Source organism: Sturnus vulgaris, chromosome 5, assembly GCF_052056855.1.
Source record: "Sturnus vulgaris isolate bStuVul1 chromosome 5, bStuVul1.hap1, whole genome shotgun sequence".
Taxonomy (NCBI): Eukaryota; Metazoa; Chordata; class Aves; order Passeriformes; family Sturnidae; genus Sturnus; species Sturnus vulgaris.
The window spans coordinates 5,638,651-5,652,817 of NC_142247.1; positions in this window are offsets into that span (position 1 = coordinate 5,638,651).

Here is a 14,167-nt window from a genome sequence, read left to right on the forward strand (position 1 = left end):
GACAAAGCAATTGGGTTTCAGCCCAGTGCACTATCCAGCCAGCAGGATGGGAGTGTTTGAAGGGTGGCAGTTTCATTGGGACTGGCTCCATTTAGCTCTTCTTCAGCCTCCTTGCTCTGTGCTGTAACTCCTGCATCTTCTGGGAATAGTAAGGTTTCAGTCATCCCAGTCAGTAACAGGTTCATCCCAGGAGTGATAATCAAGTCATGGCAACAAGTAGGGCAGACAGCAACAAGCAGCTGCACTTGTTCCTGTCGAATGCAAAGGAGCTGTTCCATGGGGATGGACACAAAGGTGGGAGCTCTACCTGTGAGAGCAGTCCTGTGTCAGCATCAGCGACTTGGGAACCAGCCCACACCCCCAAAACATCCGGGCAGTGCCTGTGCAGGGCTGGGACAGCCTCTGCTGGAGGGAGCTTTGTCTCTGCCTGGATCTCTGAAGATCCCAGGCCCATTTTTAAACCCTGTTTTAGTCCCGTGTGCTCAGATGGCATCAGGGCTGGTTTCCTTGAGGGAAGGAGGAAGGAGAACCAAGCAAGCTGGGTGCCAGGCTGGTTATGAGGGAATCTGTCCTTTGCTCCCAGATGGCAAAATCCCAACTGCCTTATGCCCCTGGTTCCACTGCACTTTGTCACCTGCTTTGGTCGCTGTTTTGCTCTCAGTTGGATGAGGAACTCTGCCTGTCTTCTCCAACTTTATTGAGCACAGTTTTCTCAAGTGCCTTTACTTTTTACACAGAAAGGGAGCAGGGAGTTGTTTTGGAGGGATTATCTTAAGGCAAGGACTAGGTTTGTTGACTCTTTTCTTTGCTCTTCCTAATTCCACTGTTTCACCTCAGTTTACCTGTTTGACCTCAGATGTACAGGGCTATTTTTTCTGTCCCCAGTCTTTTCTTTGCTCCAGCCTTTGTGGTAGCTTGTCTCCAGAAGCAGAGAAGCAGACAGTATTTTCTGTGCTAACAAAGTGAGCATTGTTATAACACTGTTGCAGAGTGAGTGGATGTGACTGCCGACAGATGTATTTCTTCTGCTAGGGTGTGGATTAAGGCTCAAGGTGACTTTGCTTCTTCATAAATTCACTGACTTTCCCCAGGGAACTGAAGGGGCAGGACTGGGAGGGGAGAACTATGATAAATGAGAGTGTTGGAAGGAAATGCACTTGCATAGGCCACGCTGCCTAAGAACAAATGGATGCTCTGTGAGCAGCTCTCACCATTGCTTTAGGTACCACTCAGTGGTTAAAAAACCCAGGAGGATGTTTAGCTGAGAAGTTGAGCATGGCTCCCTGCAGGCTGCTCTCCCAGTGTAATTGCCTGGGTAAGTGGATTAGCGAGCAGCAGTGTGCCTTGCTCAGGGTTAGGCAGGCTCTGAGGAGCCAGCAGAGCCCTGTCCCTCACAAGAGGACAAGATTTGGGCAGTGCTTGCTGGGGAAGCAGCGTTGCTCCCTTCCAGTCAGACCTGTTTGATGCTGAAAGCTGATGCTTGGCTGTCATTGTGGGGGCTCGCTGGGGAGGGTCCCATGGAAACAGCTCCTTTCAGAGCTATCACTTGTCCTTATCTGCCACGAGGTGGGTATGGTGACAGCAAATCACGTCTTGGGACACTTCTTTGCCTTTGTTGCCATGGGAATCGGTGTCTTCCACAGCTTTGTCTTCTGTGGAAAAAAAAAGAGGAGTATTGTTACCTCCCCTGGCTTGCCCACCAAAATGTGCTGAGGCTGAGGTGGGGGGGGGTTGTGGCCAGCCACAGAGAAAAGCTCAGAGCTGGGGACAGCTGCGAGGTCACTTTGTGTGAGCTGTCACCAGCCCTGCAGGTCCCTCTGCGGTGGCTGCCACACCTGTGGGGTGGGGATGCAGAGCACCAGGTGAGGCACACGGGCCCAGGTGGCCCTGCTCCACCAGCCCTGGGTGTCAGATGCTATCACACCTTGCCAGAGGAACAGGGTTGGGACCTGCCCTTGCATCCATTCCATGGTTAGGTAGAAGAATCTGGGTCATGTCTGACGTGCCAAAACATGACATTGGTTCAAAAAGCCTGGCATGGCCCACAGATTCAAACACGGGGACTCAGCTGGGGTCACCTGCCTTTGGGGGAGTTGTAGGGTATAGACAGAGGTGTAGCAGATTTGTAGGAAAGCTACTGTGTTTTGTTTCCCTTGCTGGGTGACTGAGTAGCCCCAACAGGGATGCAGCTGCTGCTTCTTTCACAACCAGGAGGTGAAGGCTCTGCAGAGCCACTGAGGGTTTGCCACACAGCAGGACCCAACTGGGCTCCTAACCCAGCACCTTTCCTGTGCTTCAGTTCATGATCAAGCCCTTTTGAGTGTGGCAGGGAGCTCCCTCTATTTGTACCATTTGTACATCTCATCCCTTCTTCCCAGCCCACGCTTGTGTCATTTCTCTAGAATTGCAACTGATCTCTATTTTAGTTACACTTCTAGTGTGGATTCCAATACTCATTGAGAAGGTGTCTATGTGCCCAAAACTCCTACGTGATACAGTGGTGGTGTTATTTCCCCAGTACTGAGGAACTGAGTCAGAGGAAGGGTAAATGACACATCTGAGGTTACCCAAAGGGGCTGAGCACTGCTGGGAACTACATCTGGAAGTTCCTCTCACTGCTGCCAGAGCCCTCACCCTCTTCTTATGTGGCACTGGATGTGGGGCATCACCCTGCTCTGTCCCAGCCTTTCATCTGGGGGACTCTGAAACGAGCCATAAATACAATCAGCCTCTTTCAAGGGGAAGGAGGGATTTAGCTCAAGCTCTGAACTTTGGGCAGCGGAATTAAAAGTAGAATTTGAACTAGTCTGTGCAAAAAAATCCCATGATCACAATCCAGTGCTTTTGCTTAGACTTTGATGTTTGTGCTGCTTACTGCTATACGGAGATGCTTTTCAATGTTCAGCCATTCAAACTAGAAGTGGTTAAATGCAGAAATATAGATAAAAGCTATGGAAGTTCCATAGCAGCACGAGAATACCATAGGAGTTTAATCAGGGATGGAAAGGAAACTTACAGTTTTCTCCAAAGTGTGTGCAAGTGCTATGTTTTTAAATACATATATTAAGAAAAAAACTGTGTAATAAGCTGGCTTAAGGATGTTGTTCAAAAATGCAGGAAGTTTCACTTTCTAGTCTAAGAGATGCATGATTCTGTATTTATTCTTTTGCATATGTATGAGTACATATACATGTATAAATACATGAAATGCTCACACTGTTGTAGCTCAATTTTTCTATATTTTTTCTGTCTTCATATGGTGTTGCTTACTCTCTGAGGATATTCATCCCAAAATTCACTTTAACCGAAATGAGCTTCACTTAAAATTTGAAACTGTTTTTGTTGCCTTTGACCTCTGCTTGTGAAAGGGCTTTTTTGGAAGTAGTCAAGAATATTGCAATAAAATTGGGATAAAAACAATGAATAATAGAGGGTGGGCAACTACTGAGTCACCATGAAATACTGCCAATGGAGCTTGCTGAGCTCCAGCTCAGCTTGGTCTGGCTACCTATGTCTCATTGCTGAGTTCTTCAAAATGTGCCACTACAGACAGCTGATGCAGCCAGCTAACCACAGGGAAATGGTACAGCTTCAAAGCTCTGGGAATAATAAAAGTCATGTCTGCCACTGTCTGCTTACTCACCCTTGAAACGAGCTGGTATGGAAGCAGCAGAGAGCAGTTGAGGCTCACAAACAGAATGACTCGTAGGCTGTGATGTGTTAGAAATTAGTCATGTTTCAGTCTGTGCCTCTGATTTTGCTCAGCAGTTGTCTGCAGTGCCTTGGTCTCTGCCTGCTGTCCTGGGCATTGGGCAAGGCAGGAGAGGCAAGGAGTGATGGGGACAAAGGGAGGCCTCTGGAAAGGAAAACTGAGCCCCCTGATGTGCCCCACGTGTGGGGAGAGCACAGAGCAGCGCTGGCAAACCTCACTCCATGCCAGCACGGCTGTGCCAATGCCCCTGCTCAGGGATTTGCACAGCAAGGGGGAAAAATTCCTGCTGCTGCCAGCAGACAGCAATGATGGAGGTTGGGAAGTGCAGGGATGCTTTATTGGCATGGGGCTTCTTGTTCAGTGCTTTCCCCGGTGTGGTCACCTCCACAAGGTCACCTTTGCCAGAAGAAAGGCAGGGAAGGTTGTTCCATTGTTCTCAGGCTTCAAAGCAGCTTCCCCTCCCTGAAACCGCGGGGCCGGTGGGGGGCTGCTTTGGTGGTGGTGTTTTCCTTTCATGAGTCCGAAGTGGGTTAGCTTGGTTTTCAAACACGTTCCTGCAGCCTTTCCTTACTGTGCAGCCATACACTTCTGCTGGCAGGCAGTAAAGCAGCAGTTAAACCCAAATCCCTTTCTGGCGGGCGCCTGAGCCCCCTGTTCCCCCTCCCCACTGCCTGGGCTCAGCCCTGCTGTGCTGCTTTTGAGGACAGCCCTACAGAGGTGCATCCAGCACGGCCTCAGGGCTTGCTGCAGGTGGGACCTTGCTGGCTGCTGTGCCCAGAGCCATGCGGACACCAAGGGACAAAGCCCTGCCCTTGTTCTGTGCCAGGAGCACATGAAGGCTGCTGGCATTTCCACTTGCTGTGAGTGGAGACCCCATCACAGATGGGACACCAGCACTGAGGCAAAGTGCAGTGAGAAACAGACAAGGAAAAGGAACCCAGGGTGGCATCTCATTGTCCTCACCCTGCAAAATGTGGTGCTCAGGGAGGGAACAACAATGTTGTGGCACTGCTGGTGCCACATGGGGAATGTAAAGGGCCTGAGCAGTGGGTGGTCTGATTTGAAGGATGTGCAGTGCTGTATTTTCCCATGCACTTTGGGTGTCCTGGGTTGTAAAGCCTGCTGAGACAGCTGGGTGCTGCTGGAGCCCAGTTCTTATCTAATGCTTTTTCTTTCTGCCCAGTCCCAGGTGGCAGGGGACACAGCCAGAGTGGTGGCACAGCAGCAGAGGGGATGCCCACCCACCTGGCGTGTTCCCTTGGCACACCCACCAACAGATGTGGTGCTGCACATCCCACCTGCAGCCTGCAGCTGTCACAGCGAGCAAACCTGGCTTCCAAACAAGAGCTGAGCAACACTGGCAAATCTGAGCAGAAGGGCAGTCCCTTCAGAGGCTGTGTTTAACCCTTAAGAGGCCACCTCACAGGTGAGGGCAGCTCCCTGCAAAGGGATCCCCACCTGGGGGGGACCCGGAGCTGTGCTGGGCTGGGACTGCTTTAATGTTTAACAGTGCACCTGTGCAGAACAGGCAGTGGGGCAGCAGGAACCTGGTGGCAGTCAGAAGAGAAGAGGGTTTTACAGCCCGTGCTGCAGGCACCTTCTGAAATGTTAATGTCACATCATCTTGCTTCTACTTTTCTGAAAGGGTAAAGCCCAACTCGAGTAAAAATCTTCCATTGGAGTTAATGAGAGTCGCACATGTCAGTTCTTTTGAGCAGCTGGGAATTAATACAGAATATTTTATCCTTTAAAATGCTGGGCAAACATTAACTAATCCCTTCAACACCCTTCTGGGATAGGTAAATATTACCCTCTCCCAGGTGCAGAAATGAAAGAGGAAAAGTTCTGTGATTTGCTTAAAGCCACAGAGGGAATCAGGTGGGGGTAGAGATGGGGGGCGGTTTTTATATCTTGTGCCTGTGCTTGGGCTCATTACAGGAGCTACCTCTCAGACAGTATTCTTTCATAAACTCAGCTGTAGTGGGGGGGAAATATGCTGGTGTCCCCTCAGCACTATAAGAAGTGAACCAGCTGATGCCTGAGAATCCAAGGTCTGTCAGGAGCATGGGCAAAAGGAGGGGCTTTTGGGGACAGGGATTCCAGGGAGCACATGGCTCTGCAAAAAACTTCTCACTGTGAAGCCAGTTAAGTTTTGGCCCACTACCTTCAAGGCAGGACTTAAAACATGTTTCTTCCAAGTTGAGTTTGCCATGGAGGGAGAGTGCCCCTCAAGGGCTTAGTCCCAAGCTGCCTGTCTTTAAAGAGGGTGATAAATGTTGTCTGTAGAGCCGGGCTTGTTATCTTTGGGATTTACATCCCAGATAGAGCCGTGGCGGGGCAGCCCCGTGTTTGCAGACCTGGAGGGAAAGCTGAGTGCTCATCCCGAGGAGGGGGCTCAGCCTTCCTACAGTGCCTGCTGCTGCCCTCGGGTCGGGGCCAGGGTGTCTGTGGGGCAGCAGTGCCTGGTGCTCCACAGAAACACAGTTTGCATCCCTCCTTTTCTTCGCGGTTGGGATTTTTAATAGGCTTGTAGCAAGGGGCTTCTCTCCTTGTGCTTAATTGCACCACACTAACCTCTGCCTGCTCCCATTCCCAGAGTGGTTGGGCTCATCTCCTCCTTGCTTGTTTTCTCATCTCTGACCTGGCCAGGGCTTTAGTTTACAGGTGGCAGACAAAATTCAATGGAAATGTTTGTGTGTGAAGCCACTCTCACCTGCAAAGGCAAAGGTCACTTCTGTGCCTCCAAACGTGCTGGGGTTTACCAAGTGTTTGCCCATCAGACTGCAACCACTTCAGGGCAGCCGCCATCCATGGGAAAACCTTTGTTTGTTATCCCTGATCCTGTTTCAGATGCAGTCTGAGACAAGGCCGTGTAGTTGGGGTCTGTGTCTGTGTGATGGGCTGCCAGAGAAGGCTCCTGTCTCTGCTGCCTTGTGCCTGGGCTCTTTTAATTGGAGACACATGGTTCATTATTTAAAAAAATATGCTTTGCTGGTTGTTTGTTAGGATCTTGTATCTGAGAGTGCTGCAGCTTGTGAGCCTTAAATTAAGCAGTGGGAAGAACACTGAGCACCTGGGGAAGGGGCTGCTGCAGAACTGGAGCCTATTGTTCTCTCCTTGAATTGTGGGGAAGCTCTTTCCCCATGCTGGCTCTTTTACTTGGGAGCCAACTAATACACACCGTGGTTTGTTTCTCTCTCCATCTGTTCCAACTTCAGTTTATTCACGGCTCTGTAGGTATTGTACACTCAGCTGCTTTTTTTTTTTTTTTTTTTTTTTTTTTTGGATGGGAGAGCCTCCCCTTTTCATGGTTCACTTACTCGTTTTGTAGGTCTCTGGCTTCCTTGTCAAGATTTCTCTTTTGTTGGATTAATTGGTCATAAATCTAGAGTCAGGTGCTGCACGCGTGCTTCTCGTGTACACCTTAACCATCTGCCAGGTTTCATCTCCATGGCACCCAGGCCAAATTCCAGCTCTGGTAATGACAACCTGCCTTCCTGCATTTTTCCTGTGCTTTTAATTGGCTTTAGTTCACTTCTTTTTCTCCCCCCCTGTCCTAATGTGGCTCTCCACTCCGTGGCAAGGGGAAGTGGTCTAGGGTGGAGAGGGGCTCCAAGCTGCCAGCGCCCACCTGGAGCCAAGATGTCCAGCACCATGGAGGAGCAGCCATGAAGAGTGAAAAAAAAAAACAAAACAAAAACATTGCACTGGGAACAGGATGCACATTTTCAGCACTGAAAGCAGTTGCATGGCTTTCAGAGGCACACTGTGAATTTTGCATTTCCCCCAAGCTCTTTCAGGGAAAGAACAGGTAGCTTTCTCAAACTGGTGCTGCTTCTTCCTGCCAGTCCTTCTGTCCAAACAGATCAGCTGTAGTCCCTGCGGGAGGGCAGAACAACAACTGATAATGTTTACCCTGGTCTTAACACTCCTAGATTCCAATACTTTCAGGATAAAAGCTGATGTGTCCGAGTGATCCTGGAGTACTGAAGCTCCAGGAGCCTGGCTGGTGCTGTCGCCTGGCTTATCTGGCACTTTAATAGCACAGCAGTTGTTAGCTTTACAACCAGGTTTTGGGAGGACCAGACTGCTGTCTGTGTTTGGGAATTGCTCTGTGCAGCAACATGGTTTTCTGGTAGAGAGCAGGTTCTTGCTACTCTTTTTCCTCCCTTTTAAAAAAATACTCGAGTTTCATTATTATTAAAAAGATTCTCTAATGCTCAAAACTTGCTTAAAAGCATGGCCTGAACTCCTTATTCACTTTGTCTATTTCTTCCTGGCCTGGAAGTTTTCTCTTCTCTCTGCTAATCCTGTTACTTCCAGTGACAGCCCCAGCCATGGGGGTGAGCCACTGGCAGGGCCCTGAGTTGCCTGTGTTCTCTGACTGGGAGTCCTTCCTGTCACACTCTGGCTCCATTTGTCACAGTGAGTGCTGTGTGGATGACTGTGGGCACCCAGACAGTGGGATGGATGGATGGATGGATGCACAGCCCAGAGCTGCCAGCACTCATTGAGAGGGTGGATCTCTGCTGAGCATGGCAGAAATACCTGCCTCTTATCCAGCCTTTTATAGCAGGTAAAATCTTACTGGTCAAGGCACAGCAGTGGTAGAGACTGGATTACAGGGAGGGGAACAATGAGCACCATTTTTGCTTCAGTAGGCAAAAATCCATGGGACTTCAAATTCCTGGTGGAGGTTTCTACTGCTTTGGAAATACCAAAGGAAGGATTGGCATTTTGGGAGTATTGCCACATGAAGTTACATCACCTTCTGGTCTTATGTGAGCCAGTGGAAGGGCTTGTCCTTGCAGAAGTCCTCTTACCTGCCACAGACCTTCACTTAAGCAGCATTTAGCTGCCTGTGTTCCCTTTCTCTTAGAATCATAGAATTGTTTAGGTTGGAAAAGACCTTTAAGATCATCAAGTGCAGCCATAAGCATAGTACTGGCAAGAGGATAAAGTCCCTGTACCAAAGTCTGCCCTAGCAAAGCAGAGTTGAGCATGGAGGAAGAAAACAGTTCTTATCAATGAGCAAAGCAGTACAGCTAGCAATTAACCCAGGGTCACTGAAGAACCCTGCAAGCCCCAATCCAACAAAGTCCTTGCAATATTATCTATTATTTGTCTTGTGAGGTCTTTGTGAAGATGACGGCCTGCTCAGCAGAGTTAGGCATTCACATATGTGCATGTAGGAAAGTGTCAGTCCTGAAGGAGAGTCCAAGTCATTGAGGCAGGGGCAGGAGAAAGGAAGGGCTGTGGATCCCATTTCCCTGAGAGGGCATAGGCTGATTATAGTTCAGATTTTAACAGTATTTGGAAGCACAGAGATGTGGGGAGGAGGATTCCCTGAATGCTGCTTGCTGGAATGCTTCATTGCATGACCTTTGGTGCATCTCTGAGTGAATAAATGTCTTTAGGGATTTGGTCTTTTACTTGTGAGACCTGGGACTTCAGCACCAACTTTCCAACTCTGAAACGGACTTTTAACCACGGCAGCATCCTTAATTCGCTACAAGGTAAGGTTTCTAGATCAGCAATACACGGGGTCAGACTGGATTGTTTCAGGTGTGTGGGTTGGTTTACCAGTGTAGTGGGTCAGCACTTTGCTTGTGTGTGTCCCTGTAGCTCTAATGTCTGTAGTGATGGAACGGTTTGTGAATCCTAGTGGATCTAGCACTGCTCCTGTGAGAGACAGAACTGGGTTTTCTGTTTTTACAAGGAGGTGGTGTGGCATAGAAGAAATGAGGCTTTTAAACTCGGTGTCAGAGAAGCAGTGGGCATGGCTGTGAGCACTGCCCCAGGTGGGCAGCATCCTGCCTTCCCCTAGGGGATGCTTACAGCAGGGTGCAGAGGTTCCCCTTGGTTAACAGCTCTGTCAGTGCTCCCTTCTCCTGCCTTTCCCTGTTCCCACAGATCAGATCAGCCCTCTGTGCCACAGCCTGTCATCTGATTTATGGGAGCCATAAACTGCAGAGCAGAAAGAAATAAAAATACTAAACACTTAGATTTTTAAAAGGCCAACAGCGCATTGAAGTCTTGGTGATAATTTGCTCATAAAGAAATATTATGCTTCAGATCATAATCCCAGGCTGCAGATGGAGGCTGAGTTCTGGCCTGAGTCTCTCACACTTAGGCTGTAAAAGGAAGGCAATGGGATGAAAAAAACCACATAACATGTGGGGATTAGGCTCTGCTGTCTTGCTGTCCATCACCTCCAGTGCATGGGAGGTCTTATGGAGAAGTGCTGATGTTCTCCAGAAAAATATCTGTCCCGTGTTGGAAGGACAATGGGCTCTTGGAGGGATGAGAGGCAAGAGGGGAGGGCAGAATAATAATCCATGAGCAGCAGTCAAACAACTGAGATTTACAGGCTATGGGCAAGTCTCCAAGAGGTGAGCTGAGGGCTGTTCCCCTTGGACTGGGCAGGAGGGCTCATCTACATTATCTGCAGTATTGTCAGCATGGCCAGCCAAATGCTTGTTGGTGCTGCTTGGGCAGCCTTTAATAATTGTTGTTGAACACTGTTGAACACTGATTTTTGGTCAATGCAGATGAGTGTTTCGATCTCCAGAGGTGAAAATCAGCCCTCTGCCAGTAAGGGCAGAGAAGCAGCAGGAATGTGAGCAGGTGAGACCTTCACTGGTGTCAGTGTTTGACTGCTAGAGAGGTCTCCCAGCTGCCGCAGGCAGGGGCCTGTTCTGGGTGGATAAAATTCCTTTCTGGCTTGGCTTCCTGCTACAAACAGTGTCTGTGTCTGTTTACCTACTGGCCTGCACTGGGGACAGGCACCTGGTGGTTAAAAGCAATGCATTTCTTCAAAGGAGATCAAGGATTGCAAGGCCATTTCAGTGCAGACGTATTTTCTCCTATCTGATCTTCTCCACCTTACCCTGTCAAAACCACCTATTAGTACATTGCCATCTCAAAAGACTCTTGCTATGATGCTGGTAGAGTTGCAGGAGGGCAGGGAGGTTGTCAACCATGGTTTTTATTTTTCTCTTTTTCCCTTCTGTCCTTTCCTTATGCTCTGCTGGCAGGAAAGCTGCTGGCATCACTCTCTTGTGTCCTGGACAACACAGACCTTAGAAGCCTTTCTCAGCTCTTCTTCCTACAAGAAACTCTCCTCTGAAAGAAAACCTTTCTTTCTCAGATACACATCTTAAACTTAGTGATGTAGGGCCACTTATAGAGACATAGGAACTGGGAGGAAATAGTAACTTATGGGTTTTTCCTTAATTTTTTTTCTCTAATAATAAAAATGAACAGATATTCTAGGAATTCTACAAAGTCTTTTCTGAGATTCACAACATTCATGAAGCCTGCTATTCCAGCTCTGTTCCAGATGCAGCCTTAGCAGGGTTGAATTATGCTCTCCCCATGGCCTGCTGGCCATGCTGCCCCTGACACTGCCTGCTGTGCAGTTTGGGTTTGCAATGAGAGCACACTGCTAACTCGTACACTGTTTGGCAAGCCTGTAACTCCCAGCTCCTTTTTCACTGGGCAATTACTTGGCCAGTTTGTTCCCAGCCCATGTGGATGCCTGTTGTTACTCCTCCCCAGGGCAGAGCTTTGCAGTCCCATTTCTGTGCATCATGAAGCTGCTGTTGACCCAAAAACTGAATTTCTCAGGGTTGTTTTGTATCCTCAGTTTGCTGAGAGTAGGATCATTCTCCCAGGCTACATTTAAAAGGTTTTTATAACTCCTTGAGAACTACTGAGTTCAGCTTTGCTGCATCTCAAAGGCTTGCTGGCGGTCTCAGCAGACACATGTTAATGGTAACCAAAGGGGCAGGGTACTGCTTTTTCAACAAGTAATTCCTTAATTAAAATAAGAAGGCTTTAACAAAAACAGATCCAAAGCATAAGTAGCCTGGTTGAAAAGGGAATCTGAAGTATTTAACTTCCCCCCACAAAGATGCCACTCAGGCAGTTCTGGGGTGGTCCTGGGCTAAGCAATGTCTGTGCTCCAGTGGCAGGAGCTCCTGTGCTCTTCGTGCAAGCAGGAAGGTTTCAAACACTCTTCATCAAGGGCATGAGTCTAGTTTAACTCTCCCTGGGGAAAAAAAAGTCACTTTTACCTTGTAAGTTATTCCAGTCAAGAGTGGTCCCTCCTCTGCAGCCCTTTACAGTATTGAGTACTGTAGGAGAAACTTCTCCAGGGGAGAAGGCTCACAAGCCATTTCTTCTCTAGTTTATTTTCTTGGGGAAATCAAAACTTTCAAACCTTCTGGCTGCCCCCATCTTTCCCCTAGTGTTTCCTGAAATGTTTAACAGCATCCTCTTTGCCTGTTTCCCAGAGACTGAGTTCCTCTTTGTGGTCAAGGTTTCTCTTCCCTCCTCCTTAGTCACTGAGAAGCAAGGACCTTGTTAATACGTCTTTGCAGCGAAAACAGAGGATCCTGATGGCTAAAACACATCATTTATTCTGGTAAGTGGCTGCAGAAGTGGAACTTTGTTCCTTTCTCCAATTGTACTTGTTTCTGCAAACATAAGAGAGAAGGGATGATTCCTCCTACCAGACAAAAAGTCCATTTGTAAGTGTGGTGAGTGTTCAGTGATGCCTTGTAATAGCACACAGAAAGGAATCATGTCTGAACGTCCTTCCCACCAGACCCTGCCTTTGATTAGAGAGACAGGTAATGTCTCTGTGCAGGTTTGGCATAGGCACTGGTACCATGTGAACAGCAGTGAACATCTCACTTCTAATAGGGCTGAAATAGTGGCCCTTCATGGGTCACAGTCAGCAATAGCAGAGTATTCTCAACTGATGCCAGAGGTGGTTGATAAATCACTGATTGCTCAGACAAAATGATTAAAAATGAATAATGCTTCCAGGCACTTTATTTGGGTGTTTGTAACTCTGACCTTCACAGAGCACAGATATTTACAAAGAATAATCCATAGATATTGATCATTATAAAGTATGGACATAAACTCTATTTAAACAACCAAACTATATGCTCTCTGGACATCTGCAAGTTTGGATAAGCAAGCAAGCACACCTATGCATCATCTTGCAATTCCATGTAGCCTTGTCTGTTGACAATCAGCCCCATGCTGTTACCCACACTGGTTTGGGCAGTAGCTGCACAGCAAATGAAACCTGTTTAGCTCTTTCACTTGTGAGCCTGCAGGGAAGCTGAGGCTAGCAGAGATCTTTGGTTGCTCTGCTGGTGGGGAGGGACTTGTAATTGCTGTGTAACCTCTTCTTACTGGGTAACTTGATCACTGCAACAGATGTACACCAGGGTAAGGAGTGGTGATCCCAGCCCAGGCAGGATTCAAAGCATGCCACCTGCTCAGAAACTCTTGATTTGGTTTTGTTTCTAGCACCATCCTGCCCAGTAATACCTTTGAAAGACTGCACTCAGCTCCATTCATGAGTGCTTCTCTCCCAAGTTTGATCAGCAATGAGCTCTCACCTTCCTTTCATTGTGTCCTTCCTGCAGGTCCTCTGTGTGTACCCTCACTGCATCCAGTGGGGTGACCATGTTCCACATCTGCCACGGTCACTTTTCTCTCTCAGGAACAGCAGACAGAAAACCAGCCCTGGGAACTCTGAATTTTTTTGGAGGTGAGCTGTCTTGTATGGTCTTAATGGCCTGACAAGAGGCTGGTCTAGGGAACCACAGCAGTCCCCCTGCACACAGCTCCCAGTGCTGGGAAATACAGCCCTGCTGCTGTCATCTGACTCTGCACTGCCACACTGACTCCACTACCCACTTTGCTTGTCCAGTGGCAAAGTAATTAATTTTCCAAGTGTTCATATATTGACCACTTTCAGTTGGGGCACTGGAGGTGTAATTAGATTAAGGTACCACACCAGCTGCAGGGGAGATATTTAAAACGTGCAGTGTAATCTTCTTGACAGAGGATTGCCTCCTAAACCTGGGGACACTTTTGAGCATCACTTGGGTGCAAAACTGTTTTGTCTCAAGAGGAGGAAGGACCTTGATGGAGAGGGGTGCAGTAGTTGAGCAGAGCTAGCTCTTCAGGCACGAGGTGGTGAAGGGAGCCTGCCTCCCGACCCAAAGTGGTGCAGTGGCTGTCTCTGAGCAGATGGGCAGTGGATGCTTTCTCTGCATATCTCTCTTATTCCTAGGAAACCTGCACAATGTGCTTTTCAAGTTTGCTGTTCCAGAAGAGCAACTAAACACGTGCTGAACTTTGATCCTGTGACTGTTGGTGTTAATAAGTTACAAACTGACCTGGATGCTTTGCAGGAGCCAAAGGCAGCCTGGGGGAAGTTCTCTGCTTTTCAGTAACAGGCACCTTGTTACACCTCATCCCAATCCCATCAGCTTCATTAATACAGGCAGCCCCTCCAAGATCGGATTTCAAAATGACTCTTGTATTAGTTCAGCTCTGGGCTGATGCAGCCAGTTCTCCAGCTGCTGAAATGCAAGTCTGCAGGAGCACCAGCTTGGTGCTGGCTTGGGGAAAGAGCTGCTGTGT